Genomic DNA, 17,647 nt, shown 5'->3' with positions numbered 1-17,647 from the left:
GAATTCGTGATACCTGTAAACCACGGTATTAACGGCTTCGGTATTAACGACGAAATATTATCGTGATTACACTCCGAAGGAAAAAGAGTCACGAGCTAGACATCGTTCGTTATCCGCATTAATATGAAAGTGTCGTACTCGTCCGAAAGCAAAATCTCGTCGTGTGCGTCATCGAACGACTCTAATCGTTGGATTACGTCGTACTTTAATGCAGAGTTTCGAAAAATTATTTTCCCTACACGCGAAACTAAACTCGCTAGAAAATTTCAATTTGTATTCTTTACGTAAAGCGAATTTAGATTAACCACGAGAATTTTCGTATAAATGTTTCAGTATCAGATCCCCCGGAATATATTCCGGTTTCTCTGTAAAATATAGTCCGGACAAAAACGCTCGAAAGCAAACTAGTTCCTAGCACACGCGCTCGGGGGAAATAAACTGTTCATCTTCTCGAGTTCGCTCGGTCGATTGCGGTTTTTGTCATCTAACGTAATATTTTGACCGAGTTTCCGTACCGCGAAATCGCATCCGATTATCGTACAGTACAAATTTGTAGCTCTACTGACGCATTCGAGTAAACACATGTATGATGATACTAACCCCCGTACTGGGAGTATTGGAATAGGAAAATTTTGAGCGTCGCTCTGGCAAAGAGTAAGAGAAAGAGTGAAACGTCGCTTAATAGCCCTCCGCGCCGCCTCACATTGTTTCATTCGATTGCAAGGAGGGCTTTGGAGCAGAGCCAAAATAAAGCGCGCTGGCTCTTGCTGGTAATCAATTCTTGGGAGAATTCAAAACTTCGCGGTTGCGGGGCGTGGAGAGAGGAGGGGGGTGGATGGAGGACGATTGTGGGGAAGAGAGAAAATTTCTAGTACGAGATAAAATCTTCGGTTTGGAGATTTGCCAGATTTTTGGTTCTCCCCTAATATCGTTAATTCGTCCGGCAAATACTAACGCCGATCATTTTTCTCGGGTTTATTTGTACGACAAAGTTTGCCAAATTGTTGATTGTTTCCGTCGTGAATTTCATGAGCAATGAAGAGCGCCAAATGTGTGCCGCGCATCAAAGATCATTTAATGTGACGCTCAGACACGAAAAAAATCGCTGAAAAAATAATGGACTGTTTTTTTAGATATCGAATGGCTCAAACGATTTGCAAGTAAAATGAAGTGAACTATCGAAACATCGGTATACGAGTCGAAATCTCTTTATCTCCGAATAAAAATACTTTCTTCCGTCTGGATGTACAAAAGGTGGATATCGCTATCACGAATTTTTATAGCACTCCACAAGTTTTTACGGCTTGCGGCGTTTCTCGGTTCCATTTCATTTCAATCGTGTGCCATCTGGAATACACACAGCTTATGCTTCAAAACACCATTATCGTTATTCGTGCTTAAAATAATAAAAATAGAAGAGAGAGAGAGAGAGAGAGAGAGAGAGAAAAAACGAAAACGATGACGCATATTTCCCCTCCCACGTTTTATAAAACGCTATAAAAGACAACGAAATTTCAATAGAAACTCAACAATCGTAGAACCAACTGATGCAGTCTTTTCCCCTTCGATCTATTGCGTTTGCACTTTTTTCGTCCATTTACCAAAGTCTGTATCTCCCTCCACTAAAACCCCCACTGAAACGCGAGCTTAAAACCAGCGCCATTCTTCGAATACCTAACAGAACCCTCCAGCTCGATTTCTATTCGTGCATGTGTCGAGGCATCCTAAAATTCTGTAGTTTCTAAAGTTTCGGTAACAGCATCCAAAGGATTCTCGAAGGAAGGGAAATTCTTGCTCGACTTGTAATAAAAGTTTTTTCTGATTTATATTCTTCGCGCGGGTTTCCTCAAACCTCAAAAATTCTGTTTTATACTCGTAATTGCCTCCCATCGGACTAATGAAAAACCAACAACACAAATTTTCTGTGGTTGGAAAAATCCATTCGATTTTCTTCTCCGATATGTAATCGCGCACGAACAAACTTTTCATTCTCTGCCGATGACAGCATATAAATAAGTAAGAGAAATGCAACGTCCCATAAAATAGAGGAAGAGAGGAAAAGGGAAAACTGATCGAAGAATATATCACATTTTGAAAAAAGCCTCCTGCCATAACGATTACAATAAAATATCAATGGAAAAAACCGTCATGTCCTCGATACAAAGATATAAATCTGCAGAACAAAAAAAATAGAGATTTTTAGATAGTAATACTGGCAAAATGTACACAAAAAACGGGAAGTGTATTAACCTGAATTCAGAGTCAGCAAATCGGGTTTAAAATGTGTGCTACACGGCGTGTCTATCGTTAAATATCTTTTTCCTACCATCAGCTTTTCTCAGCTTCGAGTAAAAAGGGGCATTTTAAGCTCTCGTCATCGCGACACTTGTTCTCCTTTTGTTTAACATAATGGGATAAGCCCCCTCGAAGCGCATCTCCGTTAAAGGGGATCTTCGCTCTGGTATTACATAAATAGTGAGAAAAACGCCGTTGATTGATGCGCTCGTTGAATGTGACGAGGATTTCATTAGGTATGCATAATAGAGGCTGCTCGTAAGCGCTGTGTCGTAGAAACTGAGAGTTCCCTTCATTCTAATTGGGAGAGGCTATAAAAAAAAGCTACAGAAGGCTTGCCAGAAAAACTCTCAGGAGAGGCTCTCCACGCAGCATTAATGGAATGATATTTTTTCGCCTCGCCTTCCGCAGCGCGAAATCTTTTTCATTCTCAAACGTCTGAGCCAGTGGTTGAATCAACGCTGATGTTGGACGCGCCTAACTGATGACATCAGACTAAATTTGAAGGGAACAAAACTTGAGGATTCATAAACGTGTCCAAATGTAATAAATAATCGTTTAGAGGAATTTATATGTTTGTCTATTAATTAATTACACGATGGCGTGGTGTTTCTGGACAGAAAAGCCGTGATTACAGCTTGCGAAATGTCGCACACTTCGATTTTCATTAGCTGACACACGTCGTACGTGTCTTCCGTGATTAATCATCGCGGCTTCCTCCACCTCTGAAATGTCAGAAAATGTATAAAGGACGTTTTTTCTCGTCTCATGACAATTCAACTAACCTGGTGATAGAATTAAACACCTTCTTTTTCGGCAGAGGAAAAATGACAATTCTCCACACCTTCGAGACTGCGACGCGCTCATAATAACAAAATCCTGCTCCTCCGGTCTGTGTACGTTTCGACAAAGTTTCACGGGACCCTGGGGAAACTCAGGTTGTTAACATGGACCTGAGGATGTTCGTGGCAAGATAAATACATACTCCTGTCCACAGACACGCGCACACACGCGAAGAATGAAGATGGATTGTCCTAACATACACCCTAATCACTGCGTAACAAGTCCCTCCATACTACTCTACGCCGCAGAATAAAACGTGCCTTTTTAAAACGTCTGAACACGAATGAATCGTCACTTTCAAAATACGTGACGATACTGCGATTTTATATTCGAAACCACTGAAAAATTCATCATTGCAAGTACACGTTACAGAAACAACAACAATTTGACCAGTGATTTTTTGTTTTAATCAGTCGCTGAAATTGAAATAATAAATTAAAATGAATAAATGAGAGAAACATTGAGATTGATACTTCAAATTTGAATCGCTGGAAAATAATCCAGAGTTACTATCATCGTGCAAACACACGGCCGTGGTTTCCGAACAAATAGGCAACATGAGCCCGCTTCGCATCCTTCATTCAAAATTAAATTCAGCTTTTTTCGACCATTTAATTAATTTCGCAGGTTATTTCGTTTTACAAACAAGCACCCACCATAAATATGAAGTATCACAGGTATTTTGGATTCCGGTTTGTGGATTACGAATATCCAAATATCCACACACGCCTCTGAAAAATGCGAGGGCAAAATTTTCATAAAACTCATATCTCCATAGTACGAAATCGAATTACCGCACACGTCAGTTTCTGCAGTTTTCCGAGGGATCCGCGCACTTCCACGCTCTGACAGAATACTCGTTGCTCGTTGGTGCTCGGGTGTACAACGACGTGTAACAGTACCGTCGGTATGTCTATGTTGAATGTTGTTTGATTAAAAGTTTTTATGCATGTGGATATGGCCGATGATTTCTAACTTTTATAAGCGAGTCTGACGTGGCTGGAAGTGGAGTGCTTTTCTCACTGACGCGCACTCGAATCCTTTCTTTCCTTCTTATCCTTCTTCTATCGAATCTCATAAATTGTTTCGAATTGGAGCAAAAAATATCTGTCAAACCTCGAAAAACGACGTTTATTATTCTGGGGCTACAAATTTGTTTAGTGAATCCGAAATCATGGAAGTCTCCGCAATCTCAATTCCAATGATTTCTTTCGAGCGCATAATCGATTCATCAATTCTAAGATATATTCGATTTCGTGAGACTGCGTTCCGCGGGACGAAACCTCGACTATTACCCGGCTTTCGTTTCATCCCATTTCGCTGGCCCTGAAGCAGATTCTGTTTTCGTATTACCAAGAATGCACCTTAGTCATCATTGCTTATACCCCTCCCAGCTCGATCCTGGGCACGGTCGATACGACGTTCAATATATACGCGAAGAAGAAGGATGCAGAAAACTCTACAATCTTCAAAAGTTCGCTAAACCCAGTGTATTTTTCATATCGATGCTGACGTGTATACGAAGACGAGAACACGCCGGAGCGAGGGGATGCAAGGGCCGAAGGAGACTGGGGGAATGAGTTTTCGTTTGGGATTTAAAAGTTGGCTTTGTCGGAGAAGCGGACGCCCTGGAACAAATGGAGTGCATCAGCTGTGCTCGGTACGTGTGTTCGTCTCGTCGTCAAATTGGTCCAAGCGCGGATGCATCGAATATTTCTTGTTCGCGACTTGCATCCAGATGAGAATACCTCGACACCGCAGTTATGTGTGGCATGAGTCGTGTCGCCGGTACAAGCCACACAACACGAGGCCGCGTATATATCAACACGGAGAAATCGATCTTCTCGTTGTGCCAAAGAGTTTTCATCGTCTGTACTAAGTGGATCCTCCACAGCTTCAGAAGCAATAATTTTAGTGCGAGTGTTCGCGTCTGTCGAGCTTCGCGTACAGATTCATCGGTTTAAAAAACATTTTAGCGACGGTTCGTGGTCAGATTCGAAATTTTTTCTCCCGCTGATTTCCAATTTCCCTGAGTGTGAGTGAAGCGACCCACGAAACGAGTACTTACGTAGAAAGGAGTCGCGACAATTTTGTCGTAAAATGGTGCAACGAGTGCAGTACAAGCTTTCATGAAAACGACGCGCTTTAATGATTGTCACGATCAGACCGTTGGCACATGAAATATTTAAGTTACGTGATGAAATTTAGTTTTTATTTCGATTTTATTTGCATCAGTAGATCGCGGCTCCAGCCGCACGGCGAGAGCTTCGAAGCAAATTTTTCCGTTTATCGGTTGTACGTGATGTAAATATAAGAGAATTGAATGTCCGATATGTCGAAGATGGGTATGGCTCGCAACGAGGAACACGGAGACGCTGTGTATAAAAGAGAGTCCTTTCACAGCTCAGGACTCTCGTGAACCACGCGAAAACGCGCATGTACAAGTACACTCTTCGGTTCTCCGTTGAGTGGAGCCAGCCCCGGCTTACTGCAATATCCACTCGATACTTTACGTTACGAAGAAAAAAAGTACATTAAGCGAGTGAGCTTCGCCGCATGGCGTCGAGATACAAAAACGTATATATCGATTCAGTCGCTTCGATTTACATTTTATCTCACGTCTCTCAGGTCCGTACGAAGTCTCCCGCCATCCCCAAGCCCGCGCGGGGCGTCGCTTGAGCGAGAAAAACTTTCGAATCATTTTCTCATGGTTATACGTGATCAACATATTTTCTCTTCGTGGGAGCAATATCAACTGGCTTTTCTTTCGTTCTGTAAACTTCTCCGTTTCCAGTGCTGACAAAAATATTCTATTCATAGCATATTCGGGGGCCAATAAATAATTGAAAAATGCAAAAAACACGCTTCGTTTCCAATAGAAACCTCTGGCATGCGAAAAAGTTTGACGACAAAAGAGATAACAGTACGAATAGTCCTGTCCATATTTCGTAATTGTTCGATTTAATGAAATATTGAAAAACTCTCTTAAAATAAGATCGAAAAAAACTAATTTCAAGCGACGCTAACTTTTTAATAAATATTTAGGACGGTACACAAAAGTCAATCAATATTGCATCAAAAGTCTCGAAACGTGATCAATCTATTCCTTTGAAATTCATCGACGCAAACTATTTCATCACGAGATTGGATTCTCTCTGCTGCTGTGTATTTTCCCTGTACGCGAGGAACCCTCCCGTCGCGTCTTCTCTCACTTCCCTATTTCACGACGTGACAGTTAATTCGTTGTAGTCATACACCGGAAACTCAAAGACATCACTAACGGTCAATCGTTTTTTCCCTATTTCCATTTTTTCAATCCGAAATTCGAAGGAAAATGGATTGTCAGTTCGATTAAAAGTTCCCGGATATTCTGTTGCTCCGGCAAATATTGAACAATCGGAGTTAATGAATTACCGGGACTAATTTGGTTCGTGGAAACTCGAGTATCTAGAAAAACCCATGAAATTAAAAGTCCTTCGTTCTTTATGGGCCTTCGCTGTTTAATTTTGTTCAGTCGAAAACAGCGGATTGGAAGAAGCGTTTTAACGAAAGGAGAACATTCATGGAATTATGAAAAATAAATGACAACATTTCTCATTTGTAGAGTCTTAATTTTCAAGTGCAGAGGAACAAGGATCTCGTTTATAGTCCACTTGAAACTGAGTCGAGAGTGAGGACCTGTATCTTGAATTTACAATCAAATAATGAATGAGGAACAGAAGCGGAAGCGGAATACGACTCAGGCGCAGAGTCGTACATTATTACGACACCGTTTGGCCTGTTGAAGAAGATACGAGAAGATGTAAAACTGTAATCTGACGGGGTGTTGTGATGATAAACTGAGAAAACATTGCCTCAGGATGAACTGAAATCTCTCATTCTCTCGGGTGTTTTCTCCTTCCACCTTCAGCACTAATAACAATATTCGTTTTGGACTAAACCAATTTCCGATTACTACTGAAAATCATCTTATCGGAGAATTTCATTGAGACCTGAACGAGTCGAAGATGGAAGAGAATTGGCGAAAATCCAACAAGAAGTTCGTGCACAACTGGAGAATCCCTTCGTCCCAGGCTCCGGGAGCGATAACTCATACGTAATTTCGTATCAATTAGCATGTCATGTATATACATTGATACGAATGTAGATTTATGTATATTTATAGATGAAGCTGGTGTGCACAAGAGTTTACAAACTTTGATTTAGTGGCTCGTCTTAGAGGGACAAGTTTCTGGCCAATTTACGTATCCAAGTGTACAACAGAAAACAGAAGAGGGACTGTGAAGGCGGTATGAAATTACAACCACTTTCATCTTTCTATGTGTAGAAGCAGGAGCCTTAAGACTCGGAAAGATTAATGTTGTCGAAGAGAGTTAAACACGTTCACAGGTCTTGGCTTAACGTCAAGTGGAGAGAAAATATATCTTTGATATACACACACATACACACACACACACACACACACACACAAATTGGCCTGATTCTAACTCGGTAAAACGGTAAAGCCAGCAGAAGTTTTTCTCCTCGAATTTACAGGTAAGCCTGGATAAACAGAATTAAATCTGAGTTTGATGAAAGTTCGAATAATTTGTCTAATTAGCATTTTCATATGGCGAAGTTGAATAACGTGTTCAAAACCGAAGTTTATTCATTCACAATAAAATCTCAGTATTCGTCTATGGCATAAAAAAATAGAATAATCAATGGCTTAGAACGAAGATAAAGAAATGGACAATGCATGTACGTAAATACAAATAAAAGTATACGCTTTAAAATCGCATGGGAAAGTCGACAGGGTAGAAGGATTATGTGCCTCCAGGGACGAAACGAAGGTTTCGCATCAGTTGTGGAATTCAGAGCTGAGTGCTCCTTACGGTGTTCCAAAGTTTTTCGAAGGATTGTGGAAGCCAACGTTGAGTCGACTCTTATCCTCGTTTCTATAGGATTCCAGAAAACTTGACACTGTGTCTCCCTCTATCAGGACTTTTTCCTGCTTTTCTTATATTTTCAAGACCAGCCACGACCGGAAGGTTATTTTGTTGGGTAAAAAAAGCTCGGTATCCAATTATATAAATGTACTTCCCTCAAGAAGTGCATTAACCTAATCTTCGCTCACTATCGGAGAAAGTCGAGAGATTTGAAATTGGAACAAGCTTGAGAGACGTCGAGTGAAGCTCGCCCCACGCAGCTTTCTGTTTTAAAAACAAGCTTCGATTCTGCCTCATGCTTTTTCTCTGGTGAACGTCATTGTCAAATCAGGTTGACAATTCTGGGGTGAATTAAGCGAGAGAGCTCGATAGTGCTTCGAAAAGCGTAATGATCGTGTCACCTTTTTGTAAGTAAACGTTTTCGCGCGACGATTTTTTGTCGCTTCATCCCACATTCATCGGCTCTCGAATCTTTCATTCCTCGTATTCGAGTCGCGTGTTGTCTCAAGTTTTACGCGTCGTCTGACCTGCCCGCGACTGTACCACCGTTACGCAGGCCTCGTTTGTATTATTCATCAGGATCTTTCCCGCCAAATGTATACCAGACGCAGTTGAACGTGTCGTTTCCGAGGCGTTAAACTTATGTCGCCGGAGGCACATAAAAGTCGTGAGAATTTTCGTCGTGCCCGCGAAACAGGGCTAAAAACGACGAATTCTCTGGTGACTGCACGTTTATGGTAAACTTCCCTACCCGCCAAGGTAAGTTTTGTGTAAGCCCCGAACTCTTTGTCCCTGCTGTCTGGTCCTCGTATCGGAGCGAATCTCATTTCTTTCCTCCAATCTTATTTATATTTTATATCGTTGAATTCTTTTCGGTCATCTCGACGTCTGCCGTGGAGTCCCATCTGTGAAAAAAGCCGAAAAAATAAACACGAGAGTTCAACAAACCTGTCGAAAAAATTCTTCTTCGTTCTTTATCTCAAAGATCATTCGATGTTTTACAAAAAATTAAGAAATTCTTCAATGCGATTCCTGCATTTTCCATTTAAACAAACGTTTGTACGAAGATCGCTTTTCATCAAACTCGATCGATCTTTTTTCTATCTCTATCAACAGAACATTCGCAGCTCAAAACAATAAAACGAGGCAATGCTGCAAGCAATTTCAAAACTTCCGGACCCACGATCCACGTCAAATTTCATCATAACTCTCGGACAAACATTTAAGAAGAAAAGTTTTATCGTGCTAAGATGCAGAAAAATGTTTCTAGACGAAAGAATTTTTCGTCAAACGTGTATTATAGTACAGCGTAGGAAATGAAATCTTACTTTATAGCCGGTGAGTAAACACCTAACAACGAGACCCCATATATCTCTATGTGGATACACATAAGGGGGGAGGGGGGGGGGGGGCGATTCATGGAAATGTGAAGAAAAATATCTTTCGCATCAACTTTTCTCGCGTAATGACATTCTCAGTTTTACTCTCGACGTATGCCCTCAGTTTCGTTCCTTGCTGCAGGCAATATTTAATGTAAAGCATTTCAAGCTGAATTCTTGGGAGCGCCATTTCGACTCGGGGGTACTGTACTTCATTCTTTTTCAGCGTTTCTCGTGCAGTCATATAAAACGTCACTCGGGACTATGCACACTTCATGAATCCAAGGAATCTCAATAAACTGTTTTCATTTCGTCTCTATTTGGGATTAATTTCATGTTTATTTGTTTACGTTTCACGTACCCGATAAAGGGGGGTAGAAATTAAAAATTTTTTCTTTCGTGCATAAGAGGGGCGATCGATCGACGGTATTCGATTGTACATCAAACAATGAACGAAAGCAACGAGCGGTGTGTTGATCGTTCCCTCTTTCGCAGCGAATCTGCTATGCCAATAATTGCATGCACTTTCGTTTCCGCACTCTTGCTCGTTGAAAAACGATTATTCCCAGCATTGTTAATCTTCAACGGTATAATAAAGGGATGAAATAACGTTTGTACGTTTTTCCTTATTGGCTTTTTCAATGAAAGAGCCCCGGCGCAGCAGTTTCGAATGTCCTGAAAACGAATGAGATAAATAAACGGGCATTGTGAAGCATGCTGGGAATTAAATTCCGTAAAACTCCTCTTCAATGTGTTCTAATTGGTAGAAACAGGGCGAAAAAGTTCGACCGGAAGAGGAGGAGATCGAGGCGGAAGGAAAAGAGTTCGATAGTGTGGGTGCTATTTCTCGGTCCCCGCGAAAAATTCAGGAACAAAATATCCCAACTCCGGGGAGTGGAACATTCGTGATCTCACATATTTGTCGACCCACGCAATCTTTTCCATTCCGAGCATGAAATCGGGGAGCATTCTGCTGTATTAAAAGTAACGTATACGCAAAAAAAAATCTTCCGAAGGGGACTGAAATGTCGCATATGAATTCTCCGATGGTTAAACAAATGTTGAACAAAAAATTATCGCCCACGCGGACACTGGCGAGTCATTCCACCAAAGATCCCGTGCGCCACACCTGAGCCGCGCATTCAAACCGAAATTAACGCCAGGCTAAGCTTGCGAGATAATTTCGAGGGTGGGATTTGTCGAATATGTGGATTCAACGTCGTCGAATAGGACGTTAATCGAGCGCCACAAATTCTGACACGAAACGACGAACGACTGGTGCCGATTCGGTGACAACCTACGAAACGAATCTTTTTCATTTTATCCGGTTTCGATGACATCCTTATTCGCTAATTCCGGAGGACGAACGTTCGAAATTCATTCGAATTTCATACGCATTTGAGCGAATAAAATGAAGCAGCGTTACGTCTGACGGTGACAAGGAGAAAATTGGTCAATTTCGTCATACACCAGCAACATGACGATCATGTAATCGCCATTTTTCCAACGCTATACAGTGATCAGAGACCAGACGAAGAATACACACACAGCGTTTAATCGAGTGTAACTTTCCGGATATATAAGCGTTTATTGAAACAGCCTCTCGTGTAGGAAAACGTGAAGGGGCTGTGAAAGAGAAAGCAGCGGAGACAGAGAGAATAGAGGCGTCGATTTTATCGCAATATAACGAGCATCCTACCGTAAATATCAGCTTGTTTCGCGGTTCAGTTGCAAATTCAGTCGATACGGGGTGCCCAGCACATCAAATCAGCCCGGCCTTGATTCTTGCAAATATTATTTCTTGCGTTACATCGTTACAGGACGCAAAATCCACATTTTCAAAGTTACGAAAATCTCCATTAATCACAGTCCAAAAAATCGTTATTTGAGTGAGCGCGCGTTCCTGATGGACGAATCAACGCAAAAAGTATAAAAACGGTGTCGATATTTCCCATCACAATAACACGCGGGTACTTTTTATTTTCGTTTTCTTTTCGATAAAAACACTTTTTTCCCTTAGCCCCCATAAGCGATGCTCTCCGATGTTTAGTACCCTCGATGCCTATATATTCGTTCTTCCCGTCTTTTCCATTTCGTTGGAAGCATAAAGTTTAGTAAGTGTGAAATCCGCCACCGCGTGCGTACAGACGCGCACTCGTAGCATCAACAACGTGTATATACGCAAAGGGCCGTAATCGCACTTTTTTCGTGCGACGATGCCGAAAGCGAAACAAAAGAAAATAAGAGGATAAAATAGAAAAAAAAGAAAGGCGATGTCTGTTATGGATCGGGCGAACGAAGGGTTTCAACCCAAAATACCGACCGAGCCACGAGAGGGTTGAGCACACATTTACACGGGTTCCTCCATCCGAAATAAAACTTCAGCCGAACGTATGTTTCATCGTGAACCTTGAATCATCAACCACGAGGGACTGAAGTTGAAAAAGGTACGAAGAAAATTGTGCGTTGACGCGGAGCATAAAAAATAAAAATTCGTCATCCTACGAGGCTCAGCCATCCGGTTTCACTTCTCTTCGTAAATTACACTTTGAGCGATTAACGTGGAGAAAATGTTACTTGCTACACGAAAACTGTTATATTCGAGAGACTCATTTTTACAGTGAAATCTCTTCGTACGAGATATTTTATTGTAAAAGCACTGATTATGTTGCGTAAAAGATATTCCGGAGCTGCGAAGCAACCGGACAATGAGAGAAATCGTGGTAGCTCCGAATGCTCCGAGTTCGTATAAAATCACCCGTATCAATGGGTGTTCGTAGGTGAGGAAAGGAATGGGGCGAAGGTAACTATTATTCGTTCGCGTGTATACGCCCCAGCCAAGTCTACTGTAGCTGGGGAAGTGCTTGTCAAAAGAGATAAACAGCCTCGTATATTTCGCATACGACGCGGTGTTCACCAACCCGAGTATAACAGAGTACGTAACTCTTAAGGGTGCGAGAACCGAGAACGAGATAAAAAGCGAAAATGTGAGAGAGTAGGTGTGCGAGGGAGAGTGAGGGAGGGTGTAAGCGCGAGCTCAGAGCGAGGGCGACTTCGTGGTTTTATATTCGAAAGGGTTCATTCACTGTGGTTGTAACTGGGCGGTAGTGCGCGCCCGAGTGTTGCACAGGTCTTTGATTCAGCCGAAAAATCGAGAAATAGGAAAATCATGGCTGCTTCGTAAAAATCGGAGTGATAAATCGTCTCGATATAAATCCTGCTGGAAAAAACGGACTGATGCACTTTCTGTCGTCTTTGCCTCCTCGTCAATAACAATTTTTGCATGCGGAGTTGCCGATAGTAGAGTTTCGTCGGAGATGAAAATTTGCAGCTATCGCGGTACGCGCACTTTAAGATTTAATGTCATTGATAAACGACGCCGAACTTCGAGACGAGGAATGATGACCCAGGCATAAAGAGGAGCGATCGAAATAGATTGAGAGCTCGAGTTTGGAGGTCCATTCGATCTCTGAACGAGATTGCACCTTTTGACAAAGGTGAGAATATACAAAGAAGGACAGGGGATCGGTGATCGGAGCCGGAACAACGCAACGTAATATTCCAATATCGAGACTACAGTGCCGCAACACAGTGTTGCCTGGTAGTAGCTTTTAATATATAAAATGAGCAGGGTACGAGCGATCGATAATCATTTTCGAAATTGACTCCTCGGTGTGCACCGGGTTACCGTAATCACAGTCTCACCCCCGACCCCCTCCGCGTTCATCCCCGTGCGCTCCTCCCTCACTTATTCCCCGAGCCTCTCTCGCTTCGATCTTGCATTCTCTCTTGACGTCGAACATACTGAGTCAGCCACGATCAGCGTCTTGCGGTTAGGGTGAGATGTAATCCGGGTGTAGGTTCCTCGATTATACGTGTGGAGCAGAGTCCTATCGCCTTGTTGCGTGGCTTTTGTGTTTCCTCGTAAACCGATCAATCCATGATCTTGTATTGAGGATTGGCATGTGTCCTTTCATTTTAAGGGGTCTACCCTAATTAGACGGACAAAAAGACGACTGTTTTCACCAATTTGTTTTGGCGGTATAAATAATAAATATGGATATAAAAAGTGTTAGGTCTAAAAAATACACAAAACATTTTTTTTTTTTTTATATTTATTTTATTCACTTTTCGTACAGAAAAATGGAGGAGAAGACAAGTCCAAAAAAAAGATGAGTGTGCACTGTTGATAAAATCTCTGGAATGGATGATCGGAGAAAAAAATAAAAATGCTTTTAGATTCAATATTTTGATTTGATTTTTTCAATAATGACTGAATGGCGGCGATTTTTCCAAAAACTACGAAAAGCACGTTTTTTTCATCGTTTTTTGCAAAAAGAAAATAGCTCCACTCAAAATTTCAAAATTCGTATGATATGCGCTATAGCTACAGTCACGAAGAGCATGTGGGAAAATTTTGGTAACGATCCGTTGAATAGTCTTGGAGATTTTATCAACAAGCCGTCTAGAAACGTAATTTTGAGAAAAACGCGTTTTTAAACAGTGGCAGGTACGCGGTACCTCACTGGGCGGTGCATATTAGTGCGCTCGCAGACAGCCAAGTAAACGTCGTTCAAAAGTACACTCAGACTGCTCAGATCTAAATAAAATTTTACTATGATGCTTTTAAATACGTTTACTTTCGAAAAATACAATAAAAAAATCGATTTTTTGAAAATTCCAATTAGGGTAGACCCCTTAATCATATTGATTGAGTTTAAATGACAATCAGATATTTCCTTCGATCAAAATTCATGCTAGACAATCGCTTGTGCGATATAGAAATCGTTACAATGTGCAGCTGCGTAAGAAATAATGTAATTTTATGTAACATAATTCAATACCACAGTTATTGAAATATTGGATAAGAAGAAGTAACGTTTTTCACACATCGACAGCCATTATTCCAACCATAAATTCCAATTCAATTTTCTCGGCCGGTTTTCTTTTTCTTCGATTCTTTGCGACTGTTTTGGCATGAGAAAAACAGTAAGAAACGCGCAGGGGTTAAATGTTTGGGCGAGGTATGAAGAATCACCCGGATTCGTGATTCAATATAGGGCACGTAGCATGTGGAGTGAAAAGTCACGGATGACCATTCGAGGAGTACGTTTTTCGCTTTTCAACGCTCACGCTCCGTCCTGTGCTTTCTCTCTGGCTGCTTCTCCTTCGCACCAATTGAATAGCGGACAGAACCCTCGTAACCGAAAACTTAAGATAGAAGACGATTCTTTTAAGGTGGGTCAAGACGGGTCCGAGACTTTTCAACACGTAATTTTCAATTGGCTGCTTCTTGAGGGCAAAAGCTTCTGGCACCTTTTCTCTCTGCCCTTTTTTTATCGTGTGTACGAGGAATACATTTTTATTAGGAAATTCTTCACGAATATCGTAATTCAATCGAAATTTTTAATGTTACGTTTTTTACGGTCCACGAGTTTACGTTCATCGATTGTATTGATATAAAAAAAAAAAACATGAAATACTCGTGAGGTTTCAATTTTCATGCCAACAGGCCAGTGACTCATCATACTAACTACACGAAGAAAACGAGGCCAAAAATTCTGTAGAGGAAAGTACTAGGAATATAGTATCTCGGGGACAGTATATACGTACTGGATTGCAGCCTTAATTCGAAGAGTAGTAATAACAATTGTTCCATCAACCAGAGTAAAAAGACCAATACTCGTACCTTTTATTCAAAATATTCAAGAGTCTTTTTCTCTATAAGCATAGTAAATAGTATACTACAAGGCCAGAAAGTTTAACGCACAGTTCAGGGCTATCAAAATTCTGCCCGTGTGGTGTATACTATTTTTCTTCATAGCCGGTCGAAAGTACGTTTCTTCCGAAATACGCATCTATCGATAGAAGATGTTTTGATGCCTGCCCCGACAATTGCTGCACGAGCGAAGCGAGTGCTGCTGGTCGGGGGGGCAGGCATAAAAAAAACGAGATATTAGCAAAGATAATTAATATGAATATTTGCATTCCTATGAACCTGAAAATAGATCATTATTCCGAACGACTATATTCATTTCATCAGTCTGGTCACTTTATTTTGGCTTTCACATTGATTTTATCTGGAAGGATAAACGTATGTTATTCGTTCGGATTTGTACTGTTTTGATAATAGTGCTTGGAAATAATATGGCATTTCCATAACATATTTCCGAATGAATAACATAACCTTATTCGTACGATTTGCGGATGACTAAACACAACCTTTCAAAAACACGTAAGCAATATCGGTTCGAACGTCAAACGTCAAAAGTAAAAAAAATGATTTCGCAATCACTTCAAATGCTTACATTGTAAAGTATGCTCAGGGAACCCTGAAAAAAAACACTACATGTATGGTAAAATATCACACTCGTATTCGGTGTATATTCGCGTATTTATCATAGAATTTACTAAGCTGGCAGTAAAAATTTGTGATTTACGATGCATTTCCACTTATCAGTAAGTGCTAGTCTGACATGATGAATAACACTCGAAAACAAAACGAAATATAGTTCTCACGTGCATCACTTTTTGCTATCCGCAAAAGCTGTTTAGAATTCAAGGGACGAAAAATTGGAAAATCCAAAAAATACTATGCTGTTTGTAATTGATGCCTAAATACTTTGAAAATTCTTGAAAAATAATATATTCCTCATTATACTAAAACGAATTCGTTTTCTCCGTGCAGGAATTAATGGTTTCGAGTGCTCAGAAATGCTCGCGTTTTTCGGATTCCATAGTAATGGCAGCTGCACATTTTTTATGATCGATAAGTTTTTGGGGCCGAATAAAATGAGCCGGCAACTTGTCACATAACTGTGTGGAACATTTTTGATCTTCCATTAATTGACAATTTGTTTTTCTCACTTCCCAGCTTTCCCCCTGCTATCACCCCTATACCCGAACACGGTTACCTATTCATCTTTCATGAGCGACCGCCAAACTGACGTTTATCGCCTGTCCCTCGTCCCCCCTGGCTGCTACTCGACCCCAAGGTGGATAATACATTACACATTCTTGGAACCGCGTGTCTGACACTTCAGGTGTTTGCCGCTGTTCGAAGCTCGCCTACATTTTGTTTCAGCCTGAGAAAAGGCTCGTTTATTTGAGCCCAAATAAAAAATTTTTCGTTTCGACTCAACGGATGATTTCAGTAAGAGTTTCTACGACTAGAAGTCAATAAACGTTGAGTTTACGGAATCGTGTCGATTAGACATTCCTGCATAGAGATTTTTTCCATAAAGTAGTCAGACTATTAAGCCCCGGATTAGAGCGCTTACAAGGAAAAACTTTGCAAACATTTACAGAAGATTTAAAGCCGCAATCATTTCAACGAGCATACCCGAATTAACTTCGCAGAAATTAACGACTGTTTAAAAATTAGGATGAGCCCGTCAGTGGCCTGAGTGATGCAAATCGCGCTGTAACAACGTTAACCAGAAAATCTGATCAGGAGCTGGGTGTGTCAGTGCGCAATACGCAATGAGCGTATTCAAAACGCCAATTCAAAAGCTCCCTCGAAATTCAGAGTTCTCTGAATTCAACGAATAATGAAAAATTCATTACGAATTACTTGCTTGTCGGTGATGCTGTAATTTCAACATAAAGTGGCGATAAATTCAACGCTCCGCACGCAGACATTCAATAACAGTTTTTCCGCAAAATATTTTCTACTTTACGATTTGTCAAGATTATTCCGATAAACCGTTTGAATATATCGTACGGAAAAGGGACAATAAAAAACCAATCAACATCCGAAGAGGTGCAATGACTCGGGCTCGGCAATGGAGTTTTTAAATGTACTCTGCTCCTTGCGAGCGACTCCGCATACAGAGAGGAAAGAAATCCAGGATATTGCATGCTGCACAAAGCTCTCGAATTCTGGGGACTCCGAAGCTCTCAGTCATCTTTTGAACGCCATAACATTCGCCGATGCAAATATTTGTCGAGTCTTCAACCAAAGTGGACCGTTGGTGAAAACCGTGGTCGGAAACGTATACACGCGCGCATCGACCTCGCAACCGCAGCGACGATTTCACCAGTTGATGACTGCTGATGTATGTGCGGATCCTTATACCAGTACGAAGCGCGTTTGTGTGCAGTCACGCCAACAGCTACGACGGAGGCAAATCTTTCCAGCGATCAACGTCTCTCCATCGTGGTTCAACGTATCGCACAAACGTATGTATTACAGAGTGTGGA

This window comes from Venturia canescens, chromosome 3 (genome assembly GCF_019457755.1).
Source record: "Venturia canescens isolate UGA chromosome 3, ASM1945775v1, whole genome shotgun sequence".
Lineage (NCBI taxonomy): Eukaryota > Metazoa > Arthropoda > Insecta > Hymenoptera > Ichneumonidae > Venturia > Venturia canescens.
The sequence above is the reverse complement of the archived record's forward strand: the minus strand, read 5'-3'. Positions refer to the sequence as shown.